At 43.5% G+C, this 18,422-nt stretch overlaps 1 protein-coding gene and 1 pseudogene across 1 annotated transcript in view; one reads left to right on the forward strand and one right to left on the reverse strand.

Moving 5' to 3' along the window:
- The window catches only part of elfn1b (extracellular leucine-rich repeat and fibronectin type III domain containing 1b), a 139,148-nt gene that overhangs the window by 22,619 nt on the left and 98,107 nt on the right, over positions 1 to 18,422 (forward strand).
- On the reverse strand, positions 9,834 to 18,372 carry LOC122346980 (annotated as a pseudogene).

An 18,422-nucleotide genomic window follows, 5' to 3' on the forward strand; every position in this document is an offset into this window, starting at 1 on the left:
TGAGGGTCAAATTAGTTACTGACTGGTTTTTCAAATGATGATGTGTACAGATGTTTGTAGATGTAAATAATGTAGTAACAGTAAAACTTCTTAGTATTGTTGATTAATATAAGACCAGTTTTGGGATTTATGCTCTCTGAAGAGATTGCACAAATGCACACATTAAATTAGATAGTAGCCAGAATGCAGTAAAAATTTCCATAGCAAGATGGAAAAATCTTCTGTAATCTAATGTACTCCGCTCTAACGTTTATGACCTTCATCTGATAAATGAACACAGCTTGAGGTGTTTACAAGATCTTTAAACATCGTCAGGTCATAAAGAGTCGGATTCTGCATTCAAACGCATAATATCAAATACATGTATGTATTCACACAAATACATTTGACCTATAGATTATAATTATCCAAATGCTTTCAAATATGCATGATTGTGCAATGTTTCCATGCACTATTCAAATCCCTGATTAAAATTACATTACAAATCTGCTTTCATCCGTCCTTGTCTTACGATGTATATTTTACATATTTGAAAGTTTATATAATCACAGACACGCATGCAATCAGAGATTATGATTGCTAGGATAGTAATGAGAGAGTATGAGTGTGTGTGGAGAAAGAATGCTGTAAAAGGTCTACATTTTTAAAAAATCTTGATCTGCGGTGCTAAATGCAATATCATAAATGTATTAAACAGCATTCACAAAACCACATTACGTTTTGTGGTATGTTCAAAGGACTAGATCACCTTAATATTTGCTGATATTAAGTTTCCTCAGGCCTTCACCCACGCTATAGTTGAGTTTGTATTTTTAATCAGAGCAGATTTGGAAAGATTTACCATCGCGTCACTCACTCTTCAATGGATAATCCGAAGCGAATGGGTGCCGTCAGAATGAGAGTTCAAACTGCAGTTTTGACTCATTCTGATGGCATCCCATTCACTGCAGAGGATCTATTGGGGAGTAAAGTAATGCAAAATGTCTTCAAATCTGACCCAGGGAAGAAACAAACTCATCTATATCTAGGACAGCCTGAAGGTAAGGAAATTTAGAGAACATTCAGAGTGCCATCCAGTTATCACCTTGAAAATTAAGCGACTGCTAGGCATTTTTAATCCAATTTTCTGAAATGACTCAGGGTGGAAATGTTAAAATAGCAGCTAATATAATTTCCGGTTCATTCGCTAGAATCGCTGCATTTCTATTTCGTTCGGAAGGTGTAGTCAAGCGCACTGCATTGTGGGATTCAGTTTTCCGTGCATATACTCTTTTATATAGTCATTTGGGTATTTGATGATAGTATGCACTGAACAGCACACATACTGCACACTGAAGAAATAGCACACTTCTTCTCTATTACAAACAGAGCCTGAGAAAAGATACGTGATAGGAATGTTAAAACGAGCGTAAGAGTGAGAAACACTCCTTAAATATGTGCAATAGGTAGTAAGAGGCAAGATAAGACAGGGATAGAGAGAACGAGAGCTGATGGGAATAAAGGAAGAGACACCTTGACCTTGGTGGTCTTCTCTTCAGCTGGATCAGCAAGTCTGTGTAGTTTGTGTATGTAAATTGGATGCAGGAAGCTACCTGTCTGCCTGTGCGTGCGTGGATGGCTCTCTAAATGAACTGTTTAGAAGTTGCTTAATGGCCAGATGGCGTAAAGCAAATGAGTTAGAGTAAGAATTGAGTTTGCATATTTATGAAGCTTTTGTGAATAATTAATGAGATGCAAATGGGACTGAAGTTGATGGTGAGGGCAGCGAGATGTGTAATGCATACGTGTGTGTTTGTTACATGCAGAAAGCCATCAACGTTCTGCAACACCCTTGAGTTCATGAGCAAACAAAAGGATCAAGAGGCAGCTGATGTCTTATCTCATCTCCACGCACAAGCGCTTTCACGCTCTCTCGCTCTCTGCGGTGCGCACATTTATTTAGCTAATAAACGTCTAAATGAGGACACACTATAAGCAGGAATCAGATGGCATTCGACTTCTAAATGACGTTTGAGTTGCAAATATTTACATCGGATGACTAATTTCACCAAAGTTATTTTAGTATCATTGAGATAAGCGTTTGCTCGCTTTATTTTTGCATTTCCACTTCAGTTTTAGCTAAAGTTTTAATCGTTTTGTTGTTGTGTGCTTTTTTTGTAGAGTTTTGACTCATTTTCATTTCAGTTTTAGTTGTATGAATAAATGAAAATGAGAAATGTTTTTTGGGGAACTAGATGCAATAAACAATTTTAGGGAATAATGTGTTACCAAGTATTTATGTCTTTAACTATAACAATTGTAGATTTGACACACTGTCTTTTTTAAACTGGGATATATATATATATATATATATATATATATATATATATATATATATATATATATATATATATATATATATATACACACTGTCTTTTTTTAAAATGGGATATATATACAGTATATATATACAAAGCTATTTTAAACTCAAGATATCAATATAGGCAGCAAAAAAAACACCACTTGCATAGAATTTTATCACAGATAGTTTTTTTCACATATGAAAGCATCTCACCTTTGTAAAATCTGAGGCTAAAGTGTTTTCACGCTCTGTTTTCCACAATAATGTGCTATTTTTTGTATTATTTTATAGCAAATATTGCTATACTCGATTAAATGCAACTAATCCATTGAATTAAGCTATGTATCTTATAATTACTTTGATCAAACCAAAGATAAAGTTCTTAATCACAATAAAGCCATAATGTAATGAACACTCTTTTTTTTCTAAAAACACAATTTTTTGTCTATTTCAAGCTTGACATTACATCCCATTTTATATGTTTACTGTGGTCGATGGCCCCTCACTGAATTGGTTTCAGTTTGTCTGAAAAGCATGACGAACAACTGAAGGACATTTCCAGCATTCTGCACGTGTGTGTGTCACGGTTTAAATCTGAGGGGGATGGGGAACAGCTGTAATTACTTGCTTCAGTGTACTTAAACATTCATCAAAATCCCTGCTATGTTACACCGTGCATCCGTATTCTGACTGACACTACTGTTGAGAAGAATACTCCGGTCCACTCTAGCATGCGGACATATGCAAAAACAGCTCTGGGAATGAACATAAACAAATGCACGCCGTCCTTTGGGGGGCAGCATTTCACACTGTGCAGCAGTTTTGTTTCTGAAAATAGATGCACATATGAGCAACGGAGAAACTTTAATGTGTCCGGATTTTTTAGCCTAGTTTTCACACATCTCACATCCTCATTTTTTAGAATGACTAATGGGGTGAAAGTGCTGCCCCTCAAGGAAAGAGAGAGAGAGAGAGAGAGAGAGAGAGAGAGAGAAAGGAAGTTTGTCCTATTTAAGTGGACAGAGCACCCTTTGAAGGACATTGAGATACACACACACACACACACACACACACAGAAGGAGCTGCTACCCTCAGGCTGTCATGGTAACCTGGATAAATGATGAAAAGGTTTCTGTTATCTTGCTTTATTGTGCTCTAGAGTGCTTCAGTATATTGGTGATATTACCATCCAATTAGAATGCTAAATATTTCATATAAGAATATTTGCTTTGAAGTAACTTACAGTGCATTTACGGTAAAAAATTCAGATTGTCAATTCAGCTTTTCTGACATCAAGAAACTACAGTAAATATCATGGTACCACAGTTCATGTCAAACCAATTTTGTCTCAAATATATACACATACACACAACATACAAAAAAACATATATGCATGTGTATCCATATGTGTGTTGTGACGAAGGCCCCGAGGATCGATCAGCGCTGCCCTGGGAACAAACACGGAACACCTACACCAGCCACTCAACGACGGATTCGCCACACCTGAGCTCATCAGCCGCGGGCCAGATAAGCCGGCCAGGCGACGGCTTCAGTGAGCCACGAGACTCCGGAAACGCAAGCTAACCTGTTGTCTCTTTCTTTGTCTCCCAGAAGCTACAACGTGACGGGCCTGCCTGAGCTACTTCCCCTACTACCTCACAGTGGACTCCTCACGTTACTAAGCACGGAAACACCGGAGACGACTCACCGCTGCACTCACCGGATTCACCGCTACACCACCCCGGACTCACCGCCGCACTCTCGCACGGACTCACCGCCACCTTCTGTGTATTGTCTAATAAATACACCCTCGGGTTTTCACTGCACCTGTTTCTCTTTGTGCTTCCTCTGCCTCGCCACAAGTGGTGGAGAATGCGAGCAGTTTTTAAGCGCAAGAGAACGGAGGAAACAAAGAGAAAAAGGAAGAGCGCTATCGCCGCCTCTATTAAAGGTTCCCACAACATCAACTTCTCTCTTTGTTTTCCCCAGGCAAGCGCCGCTTCGCGAAGATGGAGGAATTCTCCAACGCCTCTCAGAGGTTTCCATTCGCCAGCAACAGATCGTCGAGCATTTGGCTACCCGCCAGAACGAGACCGAGCAGGAGCTCGCTGCTCTCCGCGCCGCCACTCAACCACGCCCGCCGTGCCTGATCCCCGGATGCAAGCCACAGCTGCTACCCAAAATGGCCGCCAGCGATGACTCCTGAAATATATCTCGAGATGTTCGAGAGCCGCCGCAACCACGGAAGGATGGGACCGGAGGGATTGGGCACGCGCGCTGGCCCCGCTGCTGTCAGGAGAGCCCCAGCGCGCCTATTTCAGCATGCCGGGCCGACCTGGCGAATGTATACGATGACCTAAAGAGGGAAATCTTGGGCAGGGTCGGTCTATCACCGGTCTGCGCAGCCCAAGCCTTCCAAGAGTGGGTCTTCCAGTCTCGCCAGCCGGGCAAGCGACCCAGGCGCCGAACTTACTCGGCTAGCGCAACACTGGCTCCTGGATGGGACACCAACCCCGCCATCATTGTGGAAAGGGTGGTGATAGACCGGCTCCGCGGCTCTCCCCGGAATTATCGCCAGGCGGTCGGGTATGAGAAACCCCAAGAACGCCATGGAGTTGGTTGAGGCGGTCGAGCTGGCGGAAGCCGCGACAGCGCCGAGAGGCCGGGAGCGGCGCCATCTTTTCCCGGAGGGTGTCCCAGGAGCGACGCGCTACCGGAGGGCACCCGGCGACCGATGGAGAGGGCGGCGGTCCCGACCGTGAGAGATGAGCCGATGCCAACCGAAGAGGCTTCCAACTCCTCTAGAGCGTGGCTGGCAGGCTGCAGTCTCCACCGAGCTTCCCCGCGCCGCACCGAAATCCCCATCGGCCTGAATGGACGGAAGTTCAGAGCCCTCCTTGACTCTGGCAGTACCATCAGCCTGGTTCAGTCCCGCCCCTACCTCGCGCACGGAACCGCGGAAAACGGCTGCCACTGACCTGCGCCCACGGGGACACCAGAAAGTCTCCACCCGCCTCATCACCGTGACGACGACAGGAGGAAGCTGGCCCCTGGAGGTGGGCCTCGCACAAGACCTGCCGGTACCAATCATCCTCGGGCGGACTGGCCGGGTTTCGAGGAGGCGCTACACACCGCGACACAGCCTGTCAGCTCTCAAAGCCCTCGCCGGAAGAGGCGAGAGGGGAGAAGAAACCGCCGCCTGCCGCTTCTCCTAGCATCGGACAGCGGAAGAGATGGTGAGTCCCCTCCGAATACTACTAATGTATTCTTTGATGTGTTCCAACAGGTAGTCGGAGGGGGCCTGCTCGGCCGGGCTCAGCGGGAGGATGACCGGCTCAAGAATTGCTGGAACCAGGTACATTTCATGGATGGAGAAGAGACGGCCCGGCCCCCATCCTCTTCCCATTTTATTGTGGAGAACGGCCTACTCTATTGTGTCGCCCAGCGGAGGGGGAGGAGAAACGGCTCCTGGTGGTGCCCCGAGGAAAGTGGACACCATCTGGAGCTCGCCACGCCCACCCGCTGGCCGGACACCTCGGGCCGCCAACACTATCAAGAGGATCCGGGACCGCGTTTCCACTGGCCGGGCTCGACGGAGATGTGAAACTGTTCTGCCAGGCCTGCCCCGAGTGCCAGAAGACCTCGCCCGGCCACCTCCCCAGTCCACTTATCCCGCTGCCCATAATCGAGGTGCCCTTCGAGCGATCGGGATGGATCTGGTGGGCCCGCTGCCGAGGTCTGCCCGCCGCCACGAACACATCCTGGTGATCGTGGACTACGCCACCCGTACCCGCCAAGCCATCCCACTCCGCAAAGCCACCGCCAAGGCGATCGCCCAGGAGCTCTTCACCCTGTCCACCAGAGTGGGGATACCCGGGAGATACTGACCACCAAGGCACCCGCTCATGTCCCGAGTGATGGCCGACCTCTGCCGGCTGCTACGGATCCAGCAGCTGGGCAAGACTTCAGTGTACCACCCCAGACGGACGGACTTGTGGAGCGGTTCAACCAGACACTGAAGCAGATGTTGAGAAGGGTTGTCTCCGAGGACAAACGGGACTGGGACCAGATGCTCCCCTCGCCCTCTTCTTGGTGCGTCAGAGGTGCCCCAGGCCTCCACCGGCTTCACCCCATTCGAAAGTTGCTGTTCGCCGACAGCCGCGAGGCCTGCTGGACGTGGCAAAAGAGGCCTGGAGCAGCAGCAGCAGCCGGATGCCCAGAGGTCGGTCGTAGAACACGCCCAAGCCATGCGGGACCGAATTGAACGGGTGATGCCTCGTGCGGGAGCACATGACGCAGGCCCAGCAGCAACAACAACGACACTATAACCGCCCTGCACAACCCCGGGAATTCCAGGTCGGCGACCGGGTCATGGTACTAGTCCCCACCAATGCTTGCAAATTCCTGGCCACCTGGCAGGGTCCATATACCATCCTGGAAAAGATTGGCCCGTTACTTACGAGTCCGCCAACCAGACCGCCGACGCACCGAACAAATATACCACATTAACTTGTTAAAGAAGTGGGTGGGGACTAGGGAACACCTTTCCACACTCGCCATTCAGGAGGGCCCGGTCGTCGACACCAACGCCTTGCTCGCTCCCGCACAGAAGACGGAACTCCAACATTTGGTCGGTCAGTTCTCGGATGTGTTCTCGTCCACGCCCGGGCAGACTAACCTCCTCCAGCACGAGATCCGACCCCTCCCGGACGCCATCGCCCCGCAGCGCCCTACCGATCCCTGAGGCTGCGCCGGCGAGCTATTGAGGAGGAGGTAAACCAAATGCTGAAGTTGGGGTGATTGAACCATCGACGAGCCCGTGGTCCAGCCCCATCGCCCTGGTTCCAAAACCGACGGCACCCTCCGCTTCTGCAATGACTACCGCGACTCAACCAGGTCTCCGAGTTCGACGGATATCCCATGCCCCGTGTAGACGAACTGCTGGAACGCCTTGAAGGGCCCGCATATCTCCACCTCGATCTCACCAAAGGATACTGGCAGGTTCCGCTGTCAGAGGAAGCCAAGCCAAAACGGCTTCTCCACCCCCGCGGCCACTGGCAATACCGGTCCCTTCCTTCGGTCTACACGGGCACCAGCCACCTTCCAGAGACTAATGGACATCTTACTCCGAATTCCCACCAACAGCACGCCGCAGCCTATCTCGACGACCTTGTGATTCACTCGAGACCTGGGAAGACCATCTGGAGCGCCTGCGGAGGGTGCTTCGGGATCTTCGACGGGCTGGACTCACCGCCAACCCCAAGAAATGTCACCTGGCGCTCTTCGAAGCGAAGTACCTGGGTTACCGAGTTGGGCGAGGACTGATCCGGCCACAGGAGAGTAAAGTCACCGCGGTCCAGGAGACCCCGAGGCCCACCAACAAAACCCAGGTACGCGCCTTCTTGGGGTTGGCAGGGTACTATCGTTGTTTCATCCCCGACTTCTCCTCCATAGCCGCCCCTCTGACAGACCTGACCAGGAAGGGGCAGCCTGAACGGGTTCTGTGGAACCCCGACGCGGAGGAAGCGTTCCAGAGGATTAAGGCCGCACTCACCTCAGACCCTGTCCTGAGAGCCCCGGACTTCGGCTGCCCCTTCCTGCTACAGACGGATGCTTCTGATGTGGGTCTGGGAGCCGTGCTGTCCCAGATCCAGGAGGGTGAGGAGCATCCGGTCTTATATATCAGTAGGAAGCTGACCCCGCCGAGAAGAACTACGCCGCGGTGGAGAAGGAGGCCCTAGCCGTCAAGTGGGCAGTCCTGGAACTGCGGTACTACCTCCTGGGCCGGGCGGTTCACCCTACTTACCGACCACGCACTCCTCCAGTGGATGGCCAGGCCAAGGACACGAACGCCAGGGTGACTCGCTGGTTCTCGCGCTCCAGGACTTCCACTTTGACGTGCAACACCGCCGCGGGACAGCCAACGCCAACGCCGACGGCCTATCGCGGATGTGGTCGGCTTTTGCAGGGTCTGTCAGGGGTCTCCCCACCCACCCCAAATTTCCCGTTATTACGCTCTGCTTTATCCACCAGGACCAGGACAGCGCTTGGGGGAGTGACGAGCGGCCCCGAGGATCGATCAGCGTTGCCCTGGGAACAAACACGGAACACCTACACCAGCCACTCAACGACGGATTCGCCACACCTGGAGCTCATCAGCCGCTGGGCCAGATAAGCCGGCCAGGCGACGGCTTCAGTGAGCCACGAGACTCCGGAAACGCAAGCTAACCTGTTGTCTCTTTCTTTGTCTCCCAGAAGCTACAACGCGGACGGGCCTGCCTGAGCTACTTCCCTACTACCTCACAGTGGACTCCCTCACGTTACTAAGCACGAAACACCGAGACGACTCACCGCTGCACTCACCGGATTCACCGCTACACCACCCCTCGGACTCACCGCACTCACTGCACGGACTCACTCACCGCCACCTTCTGTGTATTGTCTAATAAATACACCCTCCGGGTTTTCACTGCACCTGTTTCTCTTGTGCTTCCTCTGCCTCACAGTGTGTGTATATATATATATATATATATATATATATATATATATATATATATATATATATATATATATATATAACAAACCCAATAAGCTTTGGTGGATTTTATTGATTTATTGGAAGTCTTTTCATTTGTGTTAACTAAAGGTTAAAGGCTAGTCTTAAAATGTTTATAGTGTATATGAGTTGAAGTAGGCACTCCAAGGTTTGTCATATGTTACAGGGAACATAATAAAAATGTGTGAACATCACCATCATGATGTCTAAACATATATACTGCACTTGCTGAGACTGCTGATGTTCAGACATTGTCGTTTCCTCTGTGATGTTTGCCAGAAATAGCCTGCATGTTGTCTAGGTGAAGGATAATGGGGATGATGTCAAACAATCCTTAAAATAAATAGAAAAAAACGACACACAGAAAATATGCTTGCACATACACCTACTGCATTAGACTGATATCCTTTAAAACCTCAGTTAAACTATAATGATGTCAAAAAGGAAGAAATGCTTTTATATCTGCTTGGATAAAAGCTTTCAATTACGCTTATATTTTTAGCAGCTTGGCAGCATATTAAAGTACTAAAGCAGCAAAAAGTTCTTCTGTTTGTTTTGTAAAGCGTGAAGTCAGGAAAATTTCAAACACACATACAGATTATGTGTGTTCCAGATTTTCTATGTATGTGTGTGTAGTGTACAGATATTTCGCAGCAGAAATGCATGTAGTTGCATTTGCCCAGTGGTTAGTGTGATGAGTAAGGGAGTCTGTAAAACCACCAATAAACCTGCCTATAAAAGAAGAGGCGAAATGTATCTAGCTCACTGCATGAACACTCTACACTTTCCATTACTCGGAGGAGGAGGAGAAAACCAATGCTTTAGTGACTGTTATGTTTTATTCAAATTCCCCACAACATCTATGTTGCTTTATTTTTTGCCATTATGTCTATTTATGTATAGAAATAAAGAGTTGTTGTCAAAGTTGCCAAAGCATTTGATGTATATTAAAGTAGCATTTATTTGACCAACATTGTGTAAACACATGTATGTTTAGGTGGTTGAATTAAACGATTGCATATTGAATCAATATTTTTAATTCAGTATTCTTTTAGACAACGCTTGGCTAAACCGACAAAAATGACTGAACTCGTAATTATTAACAATTACACAATAAAGTAAATACTGAGAAACAATTAAAGTCAAGTTATTTTGCTCAGCAGAGCAAAGAAGTAGTGTTGCTCCTGAATGAATCAGTGTTTTAAAGAAATCAGCACTCATTCAAAGTGGTGGACACTATTGCCATCAACTGGCATATCAATATCCTGCTTTAATCCCTTTGCTTCAACTTCAGGGGGTTATATTTTTGGCTTATTTGTTTAAATTCTATTTTGAACAGTTTCATTCCTAAGTTTCAAGGATGAGGGAAAGTCATGCAACCCATTCTGACATCTCCCTTATTCTGTTTACCTAGATAAGATTTAGGCAAATTATAGTCTCAAAAACACATCTGATAGCATTATATTTTAGGAAGTGTTTTTTAACACTTAACACCTAGGATACACATATATTGTTCAAATTAATCTTTTATCCTTAATATGCCATTACTTGCAGTATATACCTGATGTAAATCATCAGCAGAGAGCGGCATGAACTAAACTTGGACTATCAGATAAGGAAGACATATAAAATGTGGGCCCCCGGGACTAGAATTAAGAAGCACTGCTTTAGGGGATCGAAGATTACGTCTTGATCTAGGCTGCTAACACAAAAGCCAAAAGATGTGAATCATAAAGTGGAGACATCTACTTCCATTGTGCTCTTGAGCAATACATAATCACAGTAAACAGGCTGCCCCAGTGGAACTGTCACTACTGCTTGTGTCATTCAGAATAAAACATGTCTGCTGAATGTCAAGTAATGAAATGTGTTCATTGTTTTCCATTGATGAAAAATGCCTTTGGGAAAGAAATGGTATGACATACTGTAAAATGCACATTATACTGCTAACTGGGCAGGTAGTAAAATATATATTATTTCCCCAATAACTTTTCCCAAATATATTTTTTTAGGTGAAACAAAGTATATCTAAATAAGCTGAGACAGGTCAATTGTATAAGGTCAAATTATTATTTTAAACCTAATTTCACTGTATCTTCATACAAAGTAGGAAAGATGTAATGCAAGAGATGCAAATCACACAAGTACATATTCATCCTCATTATTCTAGTTTGTTTTTTGTTTTTCTTTTGCATATTCTGCAGCACAAATATCTGATTACTGCATATATGCTCAAGATTATGAGGGTCAAAGCAGAAAGCAGGAACAGTATGACATCTACAGAGTGATAAGAGTACCAGGGCATTTTGTAAGACTCTGTGCGCAGGTGAGCAGCACCTTTGTGCCTCATAACAAACTCAATCCAGAAGATGGCATTGTCCAGAGGTTTTACTGGAACGTCCTTGTGAAGCCTTGAGAGCCTCTGCATGTTCTCCTGATAAGAGGGATCATAAAGAACCTCTTTGACGGTTTCAAGGAAGGAGTCCTTATCTACTGTGGCAAAGTTTACATTCTTGGCTACACCCCGTACTCTCATTTTGCAAGATTATCAGGCTGGTCAAAAATCAACCCAAATCCAATGATTGGTACTCCGTGGTAAATGGCTTGAATCCCATTGGTTCCTCCATGTGCAACGAAGGCTCTGGTCTTAGGATGACCCAGAAGATCATTCTGAGGCATCCAGTCCATCACTAGGGTGTTGTTTCCTAGAGCAGATGGTCTCTTTCCTTTGTACCTCCAGACGATCTTCTGTGGAAGTTCTGCAAAAGCTTCAGCAATCGCTTCAGCCACATCATCAGGAAGCTGACCAATGAGAGTACCCAGAGACATGATGATGACACCATGATCACCAGAGCTCTGCACAAAGTCCTCCAGATCTCGGGAAGAGGCTTTTGATGGCTTGCATTGAAAACCTCCCATGTAGACAATGTTCGGCATAGTCGGACGTGGGAATTCAAAAACAAAATCAACTCTATGGAGCCACAAATCAGCACTCTGCATTAAAGAAAAGTAGGATGTTCCTGGGCCAATGAACTTTTCACAAAGTGCATTATTACTTGGAGCAATCAAGAGAGCAACTAGTGTTTCAGTTATGGTGTACATTACTACATTCTTCACTCTTTCCAAGAAACTCATGTGGTCTGACAATTCCAGCATTGGATAAGGTACATATGAAAGTGGTGAAGGAGCTATTACAAAATGAGCCTCACTGTACACTGTCCAACGGACATTGTAGACAATGGGCAGTTTGAGATAGTGACCTAGTATGATCCCTCCGAACATGGCAGGATCTGTAAGAATCAAATCATACTTGGCATCTTTTAAGGACTGCATTAGTTGCTGGTCTTCAATCATGGTTACTATCATCTCACTTTCCGTTTCAATCATCTTTAAAGAACTTTGCCACATCTCTATCTCCAGATTCAGACGACCCCAGGTGGAACCTCTCCTCATAATTCCTATGAGTCTTGATATAAACTTCTCAAGGAATTCTTCACCAAATCCTCCTTCAGACTTGAGAGTGACTGATGTGTAGTGAGGTGAGAATTCTTTGATGTACCAGCTGTCTGCCATCCGAATGACTGTAACATTGTGACCTTTGTCATGAAGTGCCTCCACCAAGATGTTCATGTTGACCCAATGACTGCCATCCACAGGAAAGACAAGAAACTTCCCCGCTCAGAACAACTGGGACAGTCATCAGCAGAAGAGTTAGCATGACTGGCCCAAGCACCTGAAAAACCTGTCTGTTCATAGTTCCTGTTGCAAAGCAAGAGAACAAGCAAATTTTAAAATTGAATCACAGTACATCAGTTGCAGATACATCTTTGCATCAGTCGTGTCTGTTTTTAAGTCTGCTAAACCCACCATAGATCGGACCCTGCCAGTGAATGCACTACAAATAATACTTTCTGTTACTTTCATAGACTGGGTCATACATTTTTATTTGACAATGATATAATAAGAACTCTTATGACAAGAGCATGTTTAGTCCTAACAAGCTGTAGATTATAAGTACTTGGCCTATCTTTTTATTCTGCCCTCATAATGTAAAAGTGACAACAGGCACTATGCTCTTCTCATCACCCAGTGATGAACAATATACCATTAATTAATCCACTGCACTATAATAGAAATCTATATATTACAGTTTAAACATTTGTGGTCAAGATATTTTTTAATTATTATTTTTATTCAAAAGGATGCATTAAATTAATGAATGGTGTCCACATTTGTGGACAGTTAATTTAACTCAATTTAGGGTTAATTTATCATGCCAATTTTCTTTAAACCACCTAAAGGCAGTGTCAGTAGATTTACGGCAATATTGTAGTGATAGCTAATATCTTGCATTCCAAAAATTGCATCATTACTTGATGACATCATTAATCCAAGATGGCTGACAGCAATACCTATGTGTTAAATGCCCTAGGCATATCTGTAAAAACTTTTAGACAAAGAGGTCAATTGAGTTTTTTTTTTTTAAAACATTAGTATGTACCATAAGGTATGACGAATATTCTAGTATTTTAGATACACTGTTTTCAGCATCTATAATATCAGTGTTATAAATCAGCATATTACAATGATTTCTGAATGACCTTGATACACAGAAGCATGGAGTAATGAGTGCTTAAAAATCATATTTTTCAGCAATTTGAGGATTATTGTACATTCAGATGTTTTTTATTGCAAAAATAATTGATGACCAAGACCAGAGAAGTACACTAAGACATTAAAAATGTATGAAAATATGAAAAAGACACTGTATGTGAATAAATTGCATGTTTGTACCATATTTGTTCATATATAGACAAAATATTAGAATGTAAAATGGTTTGAATAAATTGACTTTTATCAAATACCGTATGAAAATAATTTTAATTAAGAAATTTACCTGTTTACCAGATCTTAAAATAATCGAACACAAACAATAAAGCTGTAGAGACTCTACAGTACAGTACAAATATTGTCGATTGAGCAGTTTAACTCATTTGCTTTTGTTTTTTGTTTTTCTCTTGAATATTCTGCTGCAGAAATATTTGATAACCACATATATGCTCAAGATTATGAGGGTCAAAGCAGAAAGCAGGAACAGTAAGACATCTACAGAGTGATAAGAGTACCAGGGCATTTTGTAAGACTCTGTGCGCAAGTGAGCAGCACCTTTGTGCCTCATAACAAACTCAATCCAGAAGATGGCATTGTCCAGAGGTTTTACTGGAACGTCCTTGTGAAGCCTTGAGAGCCTCTGCATGTTCTCCTGATAAGAGGGATCATAAAGAACCTCTTTGACAGTTTCAAGGAAGGAGTCCTTATCCACTGTGGCAAAGTCAATAGTCTTGGCTACACCCCGTATTCTCATTTTTGCAAGATTATCAGGCTGGTCAAAAATCAGCCCAAATCCAATGATTGGTACTCCGTGGTAAATGGCTTCTTGAATCCCATTGGTTCCTCCATGTGCAACGAAGGCTCTGGTCTTAGGATGACCCAGAAGATCATTCTGAGGCATCCAGTCCATCACTAGGGTGTTGTTTCCTAGAGCAGATGGTCTCTTTCCTTTGTACCTCCAGACAATCTTCTGTGGAAGTTCTGCAAAAGCTTCAGCAATCGCTTCAGCCACATCATCAGGAAGCTGACCAATGAGAGTGCCCAGAGACATGATGATGACACCATGATCGCCAGAGCTCTGCACAAAGTCCTCCAGATCTTGGGGAAGAGGCTTTGACGGCTTGCATTGAAAACCTCCCATGTAGACAATGTTCGGCATAGTGGGACGCGGGAATTCAAAAACAAAATCAACTCTATGGAGCCACAGATCAGCACTCTGTACTAAGGTACGGAAGGACACTCCTGGGCCAATGAACCGTTCGCAAAGTGCATTATACGTTGGAGCAATCATAAAAGCAACTTGTGTTTCAGTTATGATATACATCACAACATTCTTCACTCTTTCCAAGAAACTCATGCGGTCTGATAACTGCAGCATTGGCAAAGGAACATAAGAAAGTGGAGAAGGAGCTATTACAGAATGAGCTTCACTGCACACTGTCCAACGGACATTATAGACAATTGGGAGTTTGAAATAGTGACTCAATAGAATGCCTCCAAAATCAACTGGATCTGTAAGAACTAAATCATATTTAGTGTCTTTTATAGACTGCATTAGCTGTTGGTTTTCAAACATGTTGACTATCATCTCACTTTTGATTTTAAATATCTTTCCAACATTTTCCCACATCTCTATCTCCAGTTTCAGACGACCCCAGGTGGAGCCTTCTCTCAGGATTTTCATAAGTCTGAATGCAAACGTCTCAAAGAACACTTCTTCAAAACCTCCTGGAGAATTCAGAGTGATTGATGTGTAGTGAGGTGAGAATTCTTTGATGTACCAGCTGTCTGCCATCCGAATGACTGTAACATTGTGACCTTTGGCATGAAGTGCCTCTACCAAGATGTTCATGTTGACCCAATGACTGCCATCCGCAGGAAAGACAAGAACCTTCCCGCTCTGAACAACTGTGACAGTCGTCAGCAGCAGAAGGGTTAATCTGATCAGGCCAGACGACTGAAAAATCTGTCTGTTCATGGCACCTGCTGTAAACCAACAGAGTAAGAATAACCTACTGATAGAACCAGTGGAGTATGTCAAGTTGTAATGAAGTATAAATTGTGTATTCATTTCAACACTGCATCTGTCTGTGACGTTTCTTAACAGATTGTAAACTGAATGTGTTTGGGCAGGGCAGCTGCACTAAGAAGAGTCAAAGCAAAAAAGCAACACTACACATTTTTTCCCAGATTTGCAGTCTGGGTGCATTAAAGGGATGGTTGACTGTTTTTTTTCTAGACTTGATTGTGTTTATGGGGTGCAGTCTAAAGTGTTAAAGGGGTCATATATTTTAAAGATCATTACTTTGTATATTTTGTTTAACAGAATATGATGACATGCTTTAATGTACAAAAAACATTATTTTTCAAATACTATTAATTATTGTAGTTCCTCTATTTCCCTGCCTCTCTCAAATGCGTAGTTTTCTACAAAGCCCATCCTTTCAACAAGTACAGTCCACTCTGGTTGGCCAGCTGACCCAGTGCATTGTGATTGGTTGAACATCACAAGTACAAGTACACGTCAGAAATATAATTGCGAGCTTTAACTTTCAAAGGAAAAATAAAAACAGTAGTATTGTTACTTTTAACATCAGTTCAAGCTTGAAAATGGTCGTGTGACAGACAGAATATATTGCCGGGACAGACGCCGTGATGATACTCATATTTGCAGTACACCCCTTACTCTCTCTCTCTCTCTCGTTCTCTCTCTCTCTCACACACACACACACCCACACACTCCCTGTGAAACTACTGCTCATGTTGCGCTTGCAAAGTTGGTTGTGATCAGTCAGCTTGGTCATCTGCATTTTCATGATAACTGAACTGCAGACAATATGAACTGTCTGAACGGTTGCACGTGATAAACGCATCAGTGTTGCTTCTGCTCAAGCATTCAGTGTGAAACAGAACACAGCACATCTCTGTTTGTTATCTTCTCATGGCCAGTTATAAGCAGAGGACAGAGGATATTATGTTTGTAAGTATAAATCCATCTCTACACACAAGGGCGCCTGCAGGAGTACGCACTTATCAGAATTACTGGCCCGAGTCTGACCCGAGCTTGTCTTCCCCTTCTCCCAAAACAGCTTAAGTTTTGTAAGTAATGTAAAAGGGATTGTTGTTTATCAAGTCCAGTGTGTTGTGATTGGCTAAACCGCCTCTAGTGCATGTCTGAACGTCCCACCCCTCACCTCAGCGGCATGTGCTCCTGTGTGGTGACAAAATGGCTGTATCCAAAACATTTAGTGCGCCGGAAGGACTGCCGCTGCTTTTGCGTAGATTGCTTGCTGCTTCATAATCATTTAAAATAGGTAGCTCCAGTAATGAGATTAAAGGATTTATCTTAAACTTATTTAGTGAAATTATAAATAAACCAGTTAAACAATTTAATAATCATTGTACAATGAATTTGTGTCTGAGTTGTAACACACCTTATTACGCCATGGATGAGTGGTTTGTAAAATGAATGGACGGATGATTTAGCTGGAGGTGCCATCTTCTGGCAAAACATGGAATTAATTTGACACGTGACACTCGCACTGCATTATAGGGATTCTCTAGCCTTGGAGTGTACATCACTTGTACACTCGTTTTTGTGGTGCTTTGTGGGATTGAATGAGTGCACTTGAAAACATCTACTATGGTTTCTGGACACCACTTAAATGTATGTCCCTCAAATAGTGGCCTATTTCAGGGTATAAGGGGCGATTTCGAATACAGCCATTGAGTGCATGATTACAAACCCTTGTTATTATAAATGCTCTTTAAACTACATTATGATGCTAATTAATGTCTGTAACCATTAGCATATGTACTAGCATAGCATAGCTTAGTTTATACAGGAATTTGTGCTTATCCTACACATATTTACAATGTGTTAAATAATTTTATAAATAAAACAAATTAATGAGAATACATTTTTTCACTTGATAAGATATTATTTTTATTCATCAATTAGCAATTAATAAAGTGTGAAAAAGGACATTCAAATTGTTTTATTATGCACTATTTTGTTCTATTATGCACTATTATTTTGTTCTATTATATATATTGTAAGCCATGCTTTTTTCCATTAATAAACCGCTTCTTATAGCTTTTAATATATGATTTTATCCTGATTATAGCTGTGTGTGTGGAAAATAGTGATCTGAATGAATGGCTGAGAGTAAGAGAGCGAGAGAAAGAAAGATGCAGAGCATGTGTCGTTACATATTCTGGAGGGTGGGGTTTATCTGTGTTTGTGACGTAGCCAACCCGGAAAGTTTGGTTTGCATTGCCTTTTTTACAGAATTGTAAAAAAATATTTTACAGAATTGTAAAAGAATTTTCGGCTTAGTCACTTTGCAAATATTGTTTATGCTCTATTGGCAACATTGCACACTAAATAACATCAAAAAAAGTGAATCCGTTATCAACCACCCCTTTAATGTTGGTTGCTGAAAGTCAGAGCCAGATACAGATACAGTGCAGATACAGTGACTGTCTTAAAAATGAGTGAAAAGAGCTACGTTGATTACTTTTTGGACCAGACACAACATTTAATTATAGTGACCAAGAGCATATACTCACCTGATCTGTGTTTATTAGATGGCATTTAAATCTGCAAAAAAAAGAAAAACACCCATATTAAAGCAAGGCAAATATCAAATAATACATTTTTCTAATTGGTGAGGTAAACAACAGACCAATAGTTATATCAAGTGATATTGTTCCTAGTGATCTCCGTGCTATTCGTATTAAAATATATATTCTTACCCATGTAGCATGCAATATCACTACCAGGTCAGCCTTGAATGTGGTGTACGTCACAAAACTACAAGCATTTACTCTCCTTTGAGCATGCATTTGGCCATTTAACTGTCTTTATCAGGGCAAAGGGCATTTACCTGCAAGGCCCTAGTTAATGAGCTA

Source organism: Puntigrus tetrazona, chromosome 1 (genome assembly GCF_018831695.1).
Source record: "Puntigrus tetrazona isolate hp1 chromosome 1, ASM1883169v1, whole genome shotgun sequence".
Taxonomy (NCBI): domain Eukaryota; kingdom Metazoa; phylum Chordata; class Actinopteri; order Cypriniformes; family Cyprinidae; genus Puntigrus; species Puntigrus tetrazona.